General features: G+C 38.5%; 1 long non-coding RNA gene across 2 annotated transcripts; it reads left to right on the forward strand.

Annotated features, from left to right (window-relative positions):
- Positions 1 to 3,882: 3,882 nt before the first annotated feature.
- On the forward strand, positions 3,883 to 10,367 carry LOC122876744. 2 transcript variants are annotated; one of them, XR_006378127.1, is made up of 3 exons: positions 3,883 to 5,261; positions 6,114 to 6,320; positions 9,850 to 10,367. It is a non-coding gene; the product is annotated as an uncharacterized LOC122876744 (long non-coding RNA). The 2 variants fall into 2 exon arrangements; XR_006378126.1 differs by having other exon boundaries at positions 6,114 to 6,157.
- Positions 10,368 to 15,883: the final 5,516 nt, after the last annotated feature.

Genomic DNA, 15,883 nt, shown 5'->3' on the forward strand with positions numbered 1-15,883 from the left:
AAGGGACTGTATAAAAATTATTAAGGGAGGGTAGTCTCCCGTAATAATAGTATTTTTTGGGAGAGTGGGGGATGGTCTTTTGGGATTGAACGTGATCTCTCCAGAGAGCACGTCATTTGTCACTATCCTTTAGCAGCGTCTCAAAGTAAATTATGTCAAAAAACGTAAATGTGTCATGTAAAATTCGGTTAACAGGAATGACAATTACAAATCCTAATTCTATTGTGTGATTTGGTGGTGATGTGATAATTATCATTCTATTAACATATACTTTAAATTGGAGTACAGAATTTTACTCTAAATCTTACTCACTTTCACTTTTAGCTATCAATGGCTAAATGAATTAAACCAGTCAGTGTTATATTACTTTGACAAATTGAGGAAATCATTGATGTTTGGCCCCCCTCCCCACCACTTAATTTCCATACAGTCCCTAACAACAAAAAATGAAGTGCAGTAAGAAACTGGTCCAATTTCATATTTATACAAGTTTATTTCTGCATAATTCCTGTTGTTTATTGAATAAATGTTTAAGTTGTGCATTCATCTTGGCTGTTAATCCCTTCAATTCATGTGGTCACAATATGTATATACATAAGTGGTATGCATGTGATGTTTTCAGTGAGTGATCAGATGGATATGTCAACTTTTTTTTTGACACTTAGCATGCTTAAGTATGATAAGAGTTTATCCTTGAGTGCTCATGCAGCATACTATGGGCACTTATTTGAATAGCCTGTGTAGGCTGTTGTCTCATAATAAGCAGCAGAAAAATGGAACATGTTTTAAGGCATCTCTCCCTTTTCCAGGGTAAAATGTTAATCCAGCTTTAGCAAGGTTACATGGTCAAGGTTGCCAAATTACCAACAAGCACTAATCACCCCTGCCTTGGAGCGAGTCTGGCTCAGAAGCAAACACTGTGGAACATTGCTCCCAGCCCCCGCTGAAATGCCTCACCACACACACAACCACACTCTGTGCCTTTCCTATGTATGAAATTGTGATTTACAACATCAATTTACATCTGCCAATACCAAATAACTTTTCCTTAAATATGTGAAGTTTCTGCTCCAAAGGGTTTGTGTTCTCCCTCTGAGGTTGTTTAAAACATACAGCTTGAAGACATGAAGATCAATGACCTTTAGAAATTACAACATTACCATCAAGAGTATGGAAGATATTTTTGGTCAGAAATTAAATTAAAAGTCCAAATAGAAAATTTAAAAAGATCAAATTAAAAAGATTATTATTATACTAAACTACTAGGAATAAGCAGGCCATAATTAAAATTAAAAAGAAAAAGGAAATTGAAAAAGCAAGTTTATAATGTAAAATGATCATTTGAAAATGTAAAGTGACAATGAAAAAAGTGAAATTTAAAATGCAAAACCTTAAATGGAAATGCTCAAACTGAAAGCTTAAATTGTAACAATGAAACTGAAAATGGCAATGGAAATAAGAAAAGAGAAACATCAAATATGAAACTCAAAAGCTTAAACAGAAAAAAATGTAATTAATTTTTTATATTTGCACTTTACCATTTGGCATTTAACATTTAAAATTTTATATTTTAAGCGTTTGCCATTTGGATTTTCAAGCTGTATGTAATTGAGGAGGCGTGGCCTAAAGGCTGGAGGGAGGGTTTGAATCGGCTGGGGAACAGAGGCACCTTATAAACAGCAGGGGGAGCTCTGACTGGTAAAGAGCACACTGCAATGAAAATGTAGTAAGTACACTGAGCAGGGTCAGAGCATGGGTGTCAGAGGGAGGACTATTATGTATAAGGCAATGGCTTCAACTTGAAAGTGTTCTGATATTTCAGTCCAGGTTTTGCAGTTTAAGAAACAAGATAAGTTGTTATGAACTCAGATTGGACTCAAACGCAGGACCCAGACAGGGAATGATTAAAGATAAAGTCTTTATTGTAAACAGGGATTATATGAAGGAGAGATGGCTGGGGTTAGAGATCCAAAAGCAGTTAAAGTTTGGGACTAATGGCAGAGGAGATGGTGTGGGCAGTGGTGAATGTGGAACTGTGGCTGGCTGGCTACCACTGGGGTTGAAACAACAATGTGGCGATGAGCGGTTGAAGAGCTGGGGTAGATATACTGCAGGTTGATGGCATGATGAGATGCAGGTGAGCAGACTGAGAGGGATGATAAGCTGATTGAGACCAGGTGTGTAGATGCAGCTGAGCCAGGAGAGTGAGGAAGGGATGGCCACGCCCACGCCAACAGACACACACAAAAACAAACAGAGACAGACAGGTTACGATGACGCTCAAATGACAACAAAATGTGCAAGCTTTTCTAAATCAGGAGGAGGGTTGTATATTGTATTAAGATACTGAAATATAGCACAGTTTAAATGGTTAAACAGTCCCCTCTGTGGTTCCTTCACCCTGTTTGACTTTAGGTGAGAAAACTTTAGGTGAGTTATCAGTTCCAGAATCAGTTCAATCAACTCTGATTATGTTCACTCTGAGTTAAGCGAGTGGGTGGTGAATTAAATGGATCAACAGCATTCAGCTTTATTTCAGCTACTTCAACAAATGTAGTAAATTCAAACACAGTTGCTGAAATGCTGTTCAGACTAAACAAAGCCTATTTAAAAAAACTCACTTCAAATCACATTCTGCAGCTGCACCACGATCCTGCTCACTCAGAAATATTAACATATAATCTATAATCTCTCTTATGTTCCATCAGTGTGACCAATCACATCATGAGTGATAGAGATAATTATTCATTGATCCTACATGTCTAAAGCTTCATAACTTTTTTTAAACTGAGATTACACAGTATGTGCAATAAACATTTTAGTGGAACTGCTCTAACAAACTGACAGCTGTCTTGTGTGCAAAGAGTCATAGTGTTATAAAAACAGAAGGACATGCAGAGGTTTTATTCTGAGCTGACTTAATGCTGTGTAATATTTGAATGTGAGGGCAAAAACCGGTGTTCAAAGAAATGACTGACAGCGCATAAAAGTGGTAACTTCGAATAGTTCTGAATAACAAACTAATATCCAACCAGGATTTAGATTATGACAGTAAACGTCCACTAATTAATGTGCTTTGATATGGACTGAATCAATGAGGAAATGAAACAGCGTGTCTGATGCTAGCGGGTGATGCTAGCATCAAACATAAACATATTAGGCTAATGGTCAGTTCAATGAAATAGAAAACTCCTTCACACATTAGGGAGAACTAATAGTCTGGCTACATAATAACCTGCAATAGTCTACGCTATAAATCTTCTAATTAAATCTATCATTCCTTACAGTAGCCTTTTACTGCACTGGTAATACAGATGTCTGTGAACCGGTTAAGTTGCGTTAGCCTAATCAACTGGTCTTCAGTGTAAGCCAGCGTCTCCTGGCAGACCCATATGACAATACTGCAGGAAGATGTTTTTTTTTTTCTTAGAGTATATTGCTCCCTAAGTTATTTGACACTGCCTGTATATTGTTTGCAAGTGGCCATGATATCAACATAACCTTAGTCAGCAAATAACAGCTAATATAGCTAGTCGCTAATGTTAGCCTCTTACCTGCTGCACTGTTTGCTGCTTTCTCACCGTCAGACCGATAAGGAATTGCGGTGAAGTTGTTAACGCTCCTTTCACTGGAGACTTTGTGTGTGAGGCCACATGGACTGAAATGTTCGAACACTTTCATCAAGTTCAAACCATTGCCTTATAAATAATAGTCCTCTCTCTGACCCCCATGCTCCGACCCTGCTCACTGTACTTTCAAACCCTTTGAAACCCTCCCTCCATCCTCTAAGCCACGCCTCCTCATTTACATACAGCTTGAAAATCCAAATGGCAAATACGAAATGGCAAACATTTAATGGAAATGAAAAAGATGAAATTTAAAATGGAAAATGGAAAAGATAAAATTTTAAATGCTTAATGTCAAATGCCAGTGGTAAAATGGAAATGCAAAAAATATATATTTTTTTCTGTTTAAGCTTTTATTTGAAGTATTTTCATTCAAGCGTTTCCATTTCCCATTTTTAGTTTCATGTTTGATGTTTCTCTTTTCATATTTCCATTGCCATTTTCAATTTCATCGTTACAATTTAAGCTTTCAGTTTGAGCATTTCCATTGAAGCTTTTGCATTTTAAATTTCCCTTTTTTCAATGTCACTTTACAGTTTCAAATGATCATTTTACATTTTAAACTTGCTTTTTCAATTTCCTTTTTATTGTTCAGTTTAATTATGGCCGCCTGATTATTCCTAGTAGTGTAGTAAAATGATCTTTTTAATTTGATCTCTTTAATTTTCTATTTAGACTTTTAATTTGAATTATGACCAAAAATATCCTCCATACAAGAGAGGATCAACATCAATTAACACTGAAACATTTCAGATTGCAAAATTGGAAATATGCACATATCTGTTACTTTGTTTGGATTCTTTTCAAATTGACCATGTCATCCAGAACAACAGGATTGATGTTTGGGAAAGAAAAAAAAGTATTCCAATTAATATACTGATTTCTTTGAAAGGTTCAAACAAAGGTGTGTGTGTGTGTGTGTGTGTGTGTGCAACATTAAGTCGTTCTCTTCTCATCCATGGGATAACCATAAGGAAAGTATTATAATGACCACTTACGTTCACCCTCTAGCCATGTTCCTATTGACTGATGAGGTTTGTAATGTGTTCAATATGTTGTTAAGTAAAAAAAAAAAAGCAAACCTTGACACACCTAACCTGCTCATTGTTAAAGAATAAGACTGGTGGTAACCTGGAAAAGTTGACTTTTCTTTAAAAACGTATGGCAACTGATTGCCTTAAAACAATTAAAGTGGTCATATTATGCTCATTTTCAGGTTCATAATTTTATTTTGGGGTTGTACCAGAATAGGTTTACGTGGCTTAATTTTCAAAAAAAACCATTTTTTCTCATACTGCACATTGCTGCAGCACCTCTTTTCATCCTGTGTCTTGAACACTCTGTTTTAACTACTGAGTGAGGCATCTCACTTCTGTCCAATTTTTTTCGGGAGATGCACATGCACAGTACCGAGGTAAATGCACAGTACCGAGGTAAGTACTACTAGCCAATCAGAAGCAGAGTAGGGCGGGTCCCGACGAGCAAGGTAGTGTGATCCAAAACAAAGCTGATTCAGCCGGTAACAATGGCTTTGGTTCAGTCGTATATGTTCGAGCCCAAGTCTGATACCGAAACACAGGCAGAGCAACCTGAACCAGCTTCACAACTGAGACTGGAGCAAGACGTTTCAGAGTGGTAAGTTATTCATTTGTAACTAATTTATCTTTCATAGGTAACGTTTTAACTGTGCACTGTCTCTACATCAGAGTAACAACTTTATGGACATTCACTGCCGGGAGGGTATCTAACATTATTTTAATTTCATATTTAGGTGTGCTTGTGGAAACTGCTCAATTCGTGCATTAACACAGGTTATATAGTGACATACAGACGTTACGGAAGTAAAGGCTGGACTACAGTCAGGCAGTTCAGGAGCAGTGCTTTCTGTGGGAGAGGGTAACTCTCTTTGGGGTGGACTTTGGGCTCTTTCACTTTTCAAACCTATTACATGCACAAAAAAGATATCTAACACAATAAAGGAAAGGGAAAAAGCCAAAAAACATAATATGACCACTTTAAGTAATCAATAATGAAGAAACTAATTTGTTTGAGTGAAAGTGACTTGAATGCTTATAGATTGGAAGTAACAATTTAACTTCAATACACTAAAAGCCATATTATTTGCACTTGAAGTCTGCGATAAAATATTTTAAGTTACAATGACTACATTTTCAAGTTTCAATTAGTGCTATTAATCATTCATTTAAGTTGAGAAAACTCAACATGTGTCTTGTCCACTAATAAACACACAATACAGTACATTTATTTTTTTAATTTAAAATGACATAACGGAAATAAAACACACATTGTAGTTGACATATACACATAAAACTTTTGATTTACCTTTTCCATCGTTCCATTCTTATACATTTTGTCAGGGCAGGCAAGCCCTAGACTTGGAAGCTGATTTTTTAGATTTTGAATAATGGGTGTCAGCTTAAAGTAGTAAAGCAGTAAAATGTTTTTAATCCACTTTGGGTACTCCAGGTGCAGTTCATAAATTGGACCAGACAGAAGGCACATTACCTGAGGTGGGTTCTTCAGTTCATCCATGACAACACTGCCTTTCAAGATGTTCCCTGCTTTTGATGGGTTCAGGTGAGGAGAAGCCAGGTTTGGGGCCACATCTTCCTGAAGGCAGAGGAGTCCAACAGGAATGTCTTTGAAGGCGTTCTCATTATCAATATCCTAAAAGTGAGTGTGAGAGACAAGAAAGAAAGGACATAATATTGCCAGTTAATAGTTGGAAGTAGTACTCCCATTTTAATAGTGAACCATGATTTGTTTGCACAATCTGTCTGGAATCAGTAAGCGTTAATAGCTTAAAATGTCGGGAAGCCTCCGTCAAAAAAGGCAGCTGATTTCTCTCTGCAGTAATCTGCAAGGCAGAGAATATAGAGTGCACCACACGTTTAGCAAAAATGGTCCACATTAACTTATGATAACTTCAGTCCCCCCAACAACAACAATAAGAAAAACGTACCCACCTTCGTCTGTCGCAGTAAGTAATCTAACATTTGACCAGTGAAATCTCACTCCTTAAATATGTTCATCTGGCTTGGACAGAAAACAAAAATGTCTTTCTTCCTAAAAAATTCAAAATAAGCCAAGTTTCAAAAAGCACCAGTTGAAAGTGGCTAACGTTAAGTAGCTACATTACTTAAACATGTTTATTAATGCCATTTAGTCACATTAAAATTCAAACTTGATCTTAAGTAATTTTGAAACAACTTTTCAATTAAGCCTGAACAATTTCAGAATATGAAAAAAAAATGATGAAGGGAGAAAATGGCGTAGCCGCCTTAACTTCATTGCTGTCAGAAGTCAAACTGGTCCATATTCATCCAATGACTGTGAAATAATGTTTAACAGAGAAAATGGTAGATAACTCAGCTAGTCCAGACAATTTATCCACTGCTGAGAGAAAGGCTCCTTTAGTGAAATAAAGACAGATAATGTGAAAAATGGAGGAGAGAACATGGTGGTTATTTACTTTGTCATTAAACAAGCTCTGATCATGCCCAGAGAAGTTGAGTGAATAAGCCAATGCTGCAGTGCTGATAAGGGGGTGTGGTCCATGCTAACAACTGATGTATTTAAGTCTGTTCAACTCAAAGATGCTAGTGAAAACAATGATCCCTTCATAATAGCACAATATACTAAGATTGGTTAAGTAATGTGATCAAACTCACTTCATTTGTCCTCCAGTTTGAGTAATGTTTGCTAAAAATTACAGTGCCCAGCTTTTTTAGAAAATGATTTACTATAAAAATGAAACTATACATTTGTGACCCCTTTTTAAAGATTTACATCTTAAAAAGGAACCAATGGGCTTGGTGCTGAGTTGCTGAGTGTTACAGGCAGGGAAGTCAAAAAGTATTGAGAAATGTACTAATGCATTGTTGGTTTTGGTCTTTAATGGAATTTGTTGACAATAAGAAAAATATATAATAGCGTCGCCCTTGTCCTTTGAGAACCTGAATTTCAACAATATTACTGAACGCTTTCAACAAAGTACTGGTCATGTGGCAATAACTTCTTAGCGCTTTACTAGTGATTGAGGTGGAAATGAAACACATTCTGACGCAGTCATCAGTTGTGATGCATTTACAGACAAGACAACATTTGTGCACATAATATACACACTATAATGTGCTTAGTTGTATGTCTTTTAGTTCCTCTTATTAAAAAAAGTATTTTTATAAAGGGTTAATGAAAGTATAGCATAAAATATGGTATACCAAGTGTTAGAGTCCAATCACTCTTTTTAATAGCTTTGTAGCGGCCAGAAAATCAAGTATTCATGAAGATTGAGGAAGATGATCCAGTGAACTTCAATTTAATTGGTGCAAATTAAAACAATCCATCTTTTGCAGCTGTCTATCTATCTGCTATCACCACTTCATTGCTCGTCTTGCACCTTGATTACAATTATCTTTTAATAGCAAAACTTGTCAGCAATTTCTCTCCCTTCTGATTTACGTCCCAGCCCAACACAGCGTTGTTCCACTCATATAATTCATGTTTTAGTGTAATGCAGAGTGAGCCTCCACTGGGCAGACGCAAGATGTATTGACACCATCACCTCATATCTGCTGGGTGCTATGACATATGGCAAACTGTCTTTCTGCAGTATAGGCTGCAATCCTTCCCCCATTCATACAAAAAGAGCATGTTTGCGTGCCTGGGGTTTAGTCTCCATAGACGGCGCTCAGAGTGAAGTACATCAATGGATTACAAAATAAATGCATATGCAGACACTATTTTTTGCAGTGTCCAATAACGGTTCCAGGCAATTAGACCGAAAGATGACACTCTGACTTTTAATTTGGGACAAAGTGAGCTCTCTCTCTCGCCTCTTTCATCCTCCCCTGCCTCTCACCTGATATGCTGAGCTAAGGCCTTTCCAAAGATACATAGCTGTAGTCTTATTTTATCATAAAATGGGATCTTGCCATTTCCTTGCAATGACTGGAAGTTGAAATGCTCGTCTTAAGTGACTTAGGATTTCATAGATGACACCCGTGGTGGTGCTTTGGGAATGGAAAGCATCAGTAGCTGTTGAGCCAAGCAGAACATAACATATTTGCAAGATCCAAGCAAAACAACAACTGAATACATTATAAAATACTGAGTAGGTGAGAACAAAAGCTCTTTTGTATTCATTGTATGCTGCTGACTCTCTAAAGCCACTTAAGTATACCTCTGCATTAGTTAGTAATGTCCAAGTGAGGCTAGAGCAAGTGTCAGAACAGCATTCATTAGAAAAAAATGATATTCTGAATAAATCTTCCCTTCAAAGTATCAGCAGCAGACTCATTGTTGCAGCAATAAAATATATCCAAGTCAAGAGTTTCAGCATGTGAAATTGCTGGACATTACAGCAAATGAGCCATGCATGGGCAATAATCAACAGAGAGATGGAGAAAAAACAGAGCAAATATTCATATTTCATAAAACTTCATATCAAGATATGTGATCAATGGGAGAAAAACCTTTGCTCTCTAGTATTTCATTGCCAATAATTATTCACTTACCAAGCATTACAGATCCATTACACCATTACAGTTCCTTATGAACTCGACAATTAAAAAAGGTACTTTAGGAAGGTAAAATAGGTAAAAAAAAAAAAGAGAATACAAAATATGCCAGTTTTTTACAGTTGAAAACAATTTCCGTTTTTAACTCTATTGGTGAATGTAAGTGTTCCCCTCGCTTAAAAAAAAGAAAAAAAATCTGTTGGTGCTGTAGGGAATTGTTCGTCCATTTCCACTATGCCCCAAATAAACTTGGATGTTCTCCATCCATCAGGTGACTACATGGAGCGCTGACCTGTCATAAATTCACTCTGTGGGGATGATGACAGGGCCGGAGCCAATCTTCATGAAAGAATAAAAAAATGGCACTAGGTTCCCATCCCCCCACTCCCTGAGCCCCCTTCCAACCCCAACTCACCCTTTACCCTCAGTACTGGAGCAACCTCGCTCCCTATCTCCCTGCCTATCTCTCTCTCTCTGCACTTACCAGGCTTTCTCTCTCTCGTTCTCTCTCTCTCTCTCACCCCCTTTTCTCTCCATGGGTAAGCAGGTAATCATGAGCTGTCACAGAAAGGTGACCCATTAATGTGATGGATACGGTGTGAAAAACAAATGGTGTGAAACGTGTGGATTGCTGTCCTTACTGCACCTTGGCCTTTTGTTCTGTCATATCAATATCCACACAGGGCCTCATTACACCGCTGCACTACACAATGAGTGGAGCGCCAGGGTCAAGACTGCGCCACGCTCCCTTTGACTGGCTCCGACTGGGCTTTTCAGCTCAACCTCACCCCAAAGGACTCCCAGGTAAACAGGAAGAGGGGCAGCCTCCGGAGACAGAGACAGCACACATCACCCCGGACTAAATAAGCAACCCCCCTGCAGTCCTGTATCCATCAGGGGCCCTGAATGTGTTGCCTATGTACAGTATGTCTGTAGACAAAACTGACAATAGTTACATGGAGAAATCATTGAGTGGTGCATGAACTGGTCCAGTTTATTAGGTTTATTTTGAATGTCAGCTTTGCATTTGGATAGTTGAGGTTTGCATTGTGTTGGAGCCTAGACATCACTTGTATGTCTAAAACATTTCAAGCTATTTTTACGTTACGTCTACAAGGTCATGTATTTTATATTAAATACATGCTGGTGTTGTCATTTCACAGATTGTGTGAATCAGTTGTTTTTTCTTCAAACTTTCAGGTTCCCTGGCTATAGATCACATCTTTCCCAGACAATGGCAGGTCACATAGTGATAATTGAAACTCTAGATTGCTAGACTGTGAACAGCAGCAAAAGAATCAATAAGTAGGACTTATATGAATTTGTATGGACTCCTAAATTGCTTCAGGCAGACTGTAAGATGGGCACTTAGATTTTCAAAGAGCCATACTGCCAGTCAAGGTCAGGAAGGGAAGCAGTGAGGAGCTACTGTATCACAGTCCTGGCCTAACCCTGCACTGTCCATTACACTTCCACTGGCTGGTCAAGCACTTAAAGACCGAGGCTAGTTCCACTGCCAGGACCTGTGATCCACAAAGTAACAGCTAATCACCAATTAAGAAATATTATAGATTACAATCGATTGATTTTATGTGCAGGATATAGACTTATGGGCCCCAGAGAATTTTCCATGAAGCTCTAGAGTTTCTCTGTGGGCTTGAAATATACTGCATGCAGGTTCAGTTTTGACAATTGATGATCAATGCGAATCCTCATATTAAAAATGAGAAGAAAATATATATATATATATATTTTTTAAATGGCAGAAGCTGTGAATAGCTTTGGTTCTCTGTCTTCAGTTACACAGTAGAAGTCAAATACACTGCAGCGGTCTCTACATGTAAGCCAGTACAAGGGATGTCGATACACCATCTGTGTTCCCCCTAAGGGTCTACAGTGGTGGTCTAGTGGACACCTCAGATGAAACACTGGAGACTCTATTAAGGACAGTGGTTACGGGCCACAGACTAATCTAGTATGACAAACTGGAGGTGTCCTGTTATTTCCAGACCTGGTGATGAATCGGGGGCTGTAGTCCCCCATGCTGTCATGTCATAGTGGAGCTGAAACAGATTGAGAGGGAGCCGACAGCAGATTGATGTTCCATGCTTCTTCCCTCTCCTCTAAAACCCACAGAATCAGTCCATTAGCCCTCCTCCCATTTGCCTATCATTTTACACAGGCAGCTGCCCCCACATTCAAATGTGAGACTCACCTAGGGGCTGAACCACAGACATACAGCAGACCAGTTAAGTCTTTAGCTGTCTTAATTTGGTAAATATTGTTTTTTGTTTTGTTATTTTTTTTACATTTACAAATATTTCTTAAATAACTGCAACATATTTTATGTTATGTTGTTTATCATATTTTTGCAGCCTATACTGTGTCTAAGATCTGTAACTTCTTTATGAAATTTGACATTTGCTTTTCTAAACACCTTTTGTTAGCTAGGTCTTCCACAAGAAAATGCTCTGCTTCATGATCAGAGATGCTTTTTTTAATGTGTTAAATATTTTTTAACAGAAACGAGAAGAATAATTTAGTAGTAGCGTAGCAATAGCCAGAATGGTGCCATACTCAAGAAACGGAGACAAGGAAGGAATGTTATCTATAGAAAGTCAGACTTTAAAGGAATAGTTTGACTTTTTTCTGAGATTTAGATGAGAACGAGGCCTAGAAATAGTCTGGCACATAACCCCCCTGTAAAACCACAACGTGTAGATTTTACCTTTTGGACTTTAAGCAAACATACAACATTGGCAAGTTTAGAGGTGCTCATAGGTGGCTTTTGTCACCTTTGGACAGAGCTAGGCTAACTGTTTCCAGTCTTTCTGCTAAGCCAAGCTAACCGGCTGATAGAGGTTGCATCATATTTACCGTACAGATATGAGAGTGGTATCAATCTCCTAATCTAACTCTCGGCAAGAAAGCAAATAAGCACATTTACCAACATGTCAAACTATGCTTTACCAGAAAAAGACAAAACAATGTTCCCCATATCTTTAATTGAACTTTTCATCGCCACTTTAATGTTGCCAAGAACAAAACTCCTAACCGTCCCCATCACCAGTAATGCTTTGCAATGTCATAAAATTCATGAACATTCAATTTAAATTCAGAATGCATACTGCATTTTAGAATAGGTTTTGTGTTGCTGACTATATGTCCTGTACAACCATTGAGGACCTAACTTTGAAAATGTTAGGAGGCTGTAATTCTGAATTATTCACACTAATAAAAGAGGGAATCTTCAGCCAGAGATTAACTATGGTTATTGTTAATGTAGGAATGAAGACTGACAGTGCTCCATAGTGGGTCCTGGTTGGTCTATCTACACTCCCCCCCTCCTAACCCCTCTTTCCCTGCGATGACCGCATCCCCACTGTAATGTACCTGTGTGTGTGAAGGACATCCCGACCGGCAGGGCTATCACAGACACAATCTCACAGCACTTTAATAACTTTGAGAGCGGTCAGCACCCTGTGCTTTAATAACACTCCCTGTCAGCTCACCCCACACTGCGCAAAATTGTCTCGTTGGAATTCTTTATGGTGGAGGCCAAAGAACTCTGGTGATGGGGATGGAATATAGCCACGATCAACCGCCTTCTACCTCTAAATGGCTTTCCAAGAGTATGTTTTTATTTTTGGCTCAAAACAAACAGGAGAGAAGACAGGCACTTGCTTTATGACGCAGCAATAAGCTGTGAAAATCAGCGCTGTCGTCTTTGAAAAAAAATGTAGGCGTTTTCATGGACCTCACCTAAAGTTCAGTCACTCATATGATAAAAATGTTATTGGCATAGCTGTTGAATGCACACAGACACATGTTGAAGAATTTTCCAACAGAAAGCTGCTATCACTAGTACAATTGATAAGAGGCTGTAGCATAGGTGTCTCATCCTATTATTACTATTATTATTGGGATGTTATTCTGTTGATCGGCAATACCCCCCCACCCAAAAAAAAAATAATCCTGTAGAGGTACAGTATGTACTCCTATCTAGCTACATAATTGACTTGTTGTTGTTGTGTCTTTGGTATAATTTGGCATCAAGCTGGAGTTGCAGTCACATTACGTGATTTCTAGATATTGAAGTTTAACATTTTCTGTTTACTCTTGCTGCCATTTGGAGCTGCCGACATGTATTGCAGACTTGCCTGGTGAAGCTTCAGTGTCCTTATCATTATGCAAATATTTGATTATCTGTTAAGGGAGATCACAGCTAGTAGCTCCACAAATGCAGCATGTTTATCTCCAGTATACATATTAAAGGAAAATTCAAGCTGAGCATGTCAAGTGTAAATCACCCTGTGCTGCACACTGTATGCACTGGCTGTGTTTCAGAGCTAATGATGGGCTCGGGCTGTGTTTTAGTGATGCGTCTGAGATTATAGCTCTCTCCTGCAGCAGTGGTGCTGCGTTCCTGGTCATCTCTGCCTAGTACTACTGATTAACATAATCAGCCAACATTAGCTATTCATGTGATGTGCAGAAGCGCTTGGGGGTCAAATCTTTGCCCTGTCTAATAACCTATGTTAAATATTAAAGAAGTACATGGGCTGCTTGATTTACATGCCTCTCATCCTGCCTTTAGATGCAGAAGTAGTTAGAAAAAACAGTCACTCTAGGCCTGTGGTCCATTACTTGGACCAAGAATAAATAAATAGTGTGCTTTGAAGATCTGAGAATGTGCTGTTGTTATAAAAAACTGTACAACAATCCAATACTAGATCATGTGCAAGATCTTATGTTCATGTAAAGTGAATATGTGATCATCTCACATACAAACCAGCCAGCGGTAGCCATCATTTCCCTACACAATTCCTCTGTATGTGTGTGTGTATAGTATAAGAGACTTTTTCCACAGGGCTTCATCTGACTGTCTGACAAAAAGGACCCCACTGGGCATGCAACTGACTTGCTGCATCTTTATGCCTCACATTTCTTGATTAAGAACAATGAGCAGAGAGGCTAGCCAAGCGTTGAGCTGCCCATGTTGGCTGAACCATGCGCTGGGTGGAGGGGGAGACCCTATGGGCTGCAGAGAAGGAGGCCGGCTATGAACCCTGAGGAAGTCATTAGGAGACCAGTGACCTCACTGGTGCAGAGCTCAAAAAAAGCTGCCCACTGGCATGATGTCATACTTCACATGTCAACCTTCATCACAGCGACACAGTGAAGAGTTCAAAACTGTAAAAACTACATGTTGTACCTGGCTGCTTTGCCTCTATTTGAAATACAGCTGTGGCCTCACCTATGAATCAAGCAGATAAGCACCATCGATGGTATTGTATCTATAAACAATGAGCAAAATTGCCCTGAACCAGAATCAGTAGTGGAATGTAAAGTATATTAAATTCCTAAGGATGTATACATCGATATGTTGTTCTGCACCACAAAAATACACAGGATTTCCTGATGAGTACATCTGGATGACATAATGAAATCTGCTAAAAACAGCAATACATTAATCTAGGTCCATTATTCCTAGTGTTTAGAAACTTCATTGCAGCTTCAAAATACATTTAAAGGCTATTACATGGTATATATGGTACATATACCTGGTAGTCTTTATTTCAGGGACTGAGCCATTCTCTCTGGGAGATATAAAAGTCTCCAGCCCTACAAAATAAATACAAACACAGCTACAGCAGGTGGATCTCAAAGGTAGCACTATATTCCAATTCCAGATTGGGCCTTTAATGACAACTTACACTGTGGAAGTGAATGGATGCACAATTTATCACCCATTTTTCCTCACCCTGTAGGACCAGGAGGACCAAGTGTGTAGACTAATGAACTGCAAACTCTCCTCCAGGCTTCCCTTTGTAATGATGGAACTACTCAGGATTGTCTTTTTTCTTTCTTTCTTTCTTTCTTTTTAATTTGGTCCTTAAGAAAATAACAGTCCTCCTTGGCCCTGCTCATTACTGCTTGGCTGTGGTGACCATTAGGAAATGAAAATAACTTTACTCATTTTGTGCAAAGCAAAGGCCTTTAGGCTGAGGGTCTGAGTAAAGAATTGAATTGCTAAACATAACTTGAGTGCTCACAGGCTGCTATGCGCTCACGTAAAGAAATGGTGTGATGGGCTAGTTTACATGGCAGCTAAATTGCAAATAGAATCATTGTTTGGTGCAGAGCAATGAATAAGAGATTTAAATCAAAACATAAAAAAACCTTCATTGTGCATGTCCTCATTACCCTTTCGTGGGCAGAACACAAGCTACTGTGTGTGACTATGCAAGTGAGATGTGCTGTGCTGGAAGCCAAAATGGTTTTGGTTGGTTTTAGCCCATTGGATGTAACTTGTTGGCACCCACTGTAGGTGACTAGAGCTAAGACAACCTTGATGCTGTGGTTGTCATGACACAAATTTAGCGTCATCTGTTGTCGTCAGTCAGTGAAGTCAGTCAAACATCATCACTGGTCATTTTATTTATTTTTTTAAAGGGTCTGGATTTTCTGAGCAGAATTAAGTTGTATTGTTGTAAAAATTAACAGCCCCCATAATCATTGATGCAAAAGGATCTATCTGAGTAGTGAAACTCATTTTGCCTGGACTGTAGGGATACATTGATGTATTGTGAAATTTCATGTATTGTATCGTTCAGTACAAGGGTACATATTGCAAAGAGTACAATTCACCATATTTCAAGAAGATATCTTCTTATCAAAGGTCTTTTTTTGGTTATATCTAAAGTTCCCACTGAG

The sequence above is a fragment of the Siniperca chuatsi genome, linkage group LG5 (assembly GCF_020085105.1).
Source record: "Siniperca chuatsi isolate FFG_IHB_CAS linkage group LG5, ASM2008510v1, whole genome shotgun sequence".
Lineage (NCBI taxonomy): Eukaryota > Metazoa > Chordata > Actinopteri > Centrarchiformes > Sinipercidae > Siniperca > Siniperca chuatsi.